Here is a 2,648-nt window from a genome sequence, read left to right on the forward strand (position 1 = left end):
CCCTTTGTCTCTTGCCTCTTTTGTGAAAAAGACTCCATTAAGAAGAGAAATATCTATATTTGAGTGTTTAATGAAGAGAGTTTAAGGAGATCTGGGTGTTTGAAGCTGTTTTCTTTTGAATCTATCATCTCCATCTCCATTTCTCATCATTAATCATGCTAATCTTCTCAACTTGGAAAGGTTTAAGAGAGATTAGTATGATTAGTGAGTAGTCACCTTAATGAGGTTCTAGATGTGTAGGTTAGGGTGCTAAAGTGTTAGATTAGGGGTGCTTAGGGCTAGATTCATTGATTCATCTCTCTAAACAGCTGTTCTATATGCTAGATCGTTGATAATCACTTGAGATCTAGATTCTGGGAATTTCATGCACCAAAAGTGTTTGCCTTTCCAAACCCGCTCTTGTTTGCTTGAAATTCCTGAAAGAGTTGTGTTAGAGGTTTAAGTAATTTTTCATCATGGGAATGATTTGTTAAATGCTTGAATGATCATTAAGAACTGTTTATTAATGCATATTGATTCATATTTCACAAATGGGAATTTAGTTTGAAAATGGATTAGTATAGGGGTTAATACCTTCATGAGAGGATTAACCTAGATTAGAGTTCTTAATCACTTGAATCATGTCTCATCATTGTCATCAGCATCTCTAGTTTAACACCAAAGCACCCTGACCAACTATCATGTCTAGAATCTCATGCCTCCATCATATCATATTCACATCATATCATTTGTCATTGTCATTAGTCTTTAATCCTGTTTATGTTTATAGTTTTCTCTAGATTAATCAAAACCCGCTCTTGTTTGCTTGAATTAAGAACTTGATCATATAGCTTAGTGTCTAACACCACATCTGGATTGATTAACCTCTTTGTGCTACATTGACAAGGGGATTGATAGCCCTGAGACCTTAAAAAGTCTTGTCTATCAATTGGCGCCGTTGCCAAATTGTGGTTTGATTAGCATTAAGCTCTGATCTGTTCTTGAGATCAAGTGCTTACTTTCTTGTTTTTACTGATTCCTTTCAAGTTCTGTTTGTGATTTCAGGTGTATGAACACCAGGTCTAGATCAAGAAGCTGTGGTCCTCCTTTTCCTCTAAACGACAACATCAACCTTTTGGTACCAAGGAGGAGAAGAGACAGACGTGGTAGACACATTGATCAGACTGAGATGGCAGAACAAGGAGATCACGTGGTAGATATGGAACAACCAGTTCAGGAGCAACAGGCTCAAGGTCAGGGAGCTGGTATTGGAGTTGGTCAGGGGTTTCACCAGGGCAATGTTCAGCAGGAACAGGTGCACCACCAACAAGCCTATGTCCACCAGGGACAAGCTCAGGCTCATCAACAGAGGCATCAGGCCAATGTTCAACAAAGACACCAGGTGCACCACCAACCCCACCCTTTCCAACCACAACAAAGAAGATATGAGCAACCCCAAATCTATGTTGGCGAAAATGACAGGGCCAATGCTCATCAGTATGGAGCTGGTATTCAGGCACCAACTGTGCAGAACAACAACTTTGAAGTGAAAGCATCATTGCTGAATATGGTCCAGAACTCAAAGTTCCATGGGTTAGCAATGGAAGATCCCTTGGAACACTTGGACCAGTTTGATAAGGTGTGTGATCTGACCAAGATAAATGGAGTTTCAGAAGACAGCTTTAAGCTAAGACTATTCCCATTCAGTCTTGGTGATAAAGCTCATCAATGGGAGAAGAATATTCCAAGAGGCTCCATTCAAACCTGGGAGCAATGCAAGCAAGCCTTCTTATCTAAGTTCTTCTCTACCTCAAGAACTGCAAAACTAAGGAACCAAATCTCTAGCTTCACTCAGCAAAGCAATGAAAGTTTTGGTGAAGCATATGAGAGATTCAGGAGCTACACAAACCAATGCCCACACCATGGGTTTAGTGAGGCTTCTCTTCTCAGCACACTGTATAGGGGAGCTCTTCCCAAGATTAGAAACCAGCTGGATACTGCTTCCAATGGGAACTTTCTGGGTAAAGAGATTCATGCTGCTTTAGAGCTAGTGGAGAACTTAGCATTGAGCAATGATACTTATGGTGAAGACTATGACAGATCAAATAGGTCTGAAGGTTCAAGCTCAGAACAGAGGCTCACCAGAGAAGTTAAGGAGTTGAGGAGTGAATTGGACAAGCTGAAATTCACCACTCAGAAGCCAATGCATTTTGTTGGAGAGTATGAGGAACCTTCTCAAATTTTTGAGAACATAAGTGAAGAAGGTCTTACCCAAGAGGAGCTCAACTACATTGGGAATCAGCGGTTCCAAAGATATCAGTATGGTAATGCCAATCCAAACCTCTCTTACAGGAACACCAATGTAGCTAACCCACAAGACCAGGTCTATCCCAATTCTCAAGCTCCAAAGAACTTTGTTCCCAAGCACAACTTTCAAGGGTCATTCCAACCCAAGAATCAATTTGGTCAGAATCAGAGTTTTGGTCAGCAACAGCAACCATTTCAGGGCACTGGTTACACTTCACAGCAGCCAAAGGCACCACCAGGGTTTGGTCCACCACAGTTCCAACAGCAGGCGCCGGTTCAACAACAGTTTCAGCCACCAATGGTTCAACAGCAGCCACAGATGGGTACAGATATGGTTGGTATTCTGCAACAACGACTTCAGC

At 41.5% G+C, this 2,648-nt stretch overlaps 1 non-coding gene across 1 annotated transcript; it reads right to left on the reverse strand.

Moving 5' to 3' along the window:
- Window positions 1-1,801: 1,801 nt before the first annotated feature.
- Window positions 1,802-1,908, reverse strand: LOC112090173. The gene has a single exon (XR_002901521.1). It is a non-coding gene; the product is annotated as a small nucleolar RNA R71 (small nucleolar RNA).
- Window positions 1,909-2,648: the final 740 nt, after the last annotated feature.

This window comes from Eutrema salsugineum, unplaced genomic scaffold, assembly GCF_000478725.1.
Source record: "Eutrema salsugineum unplaced genomic scaffold, Eutsalg1_0 scaffold_11, whole genome shotgun sequence".
NCBI classification, from domain to species: domain Eukaryota; kingdom Viridiplantae; phylum Streptophyta; class Magnoliopsida; order Brassicales; family Brassicaceae; genus Eutrema; species Eutrema salsugineum.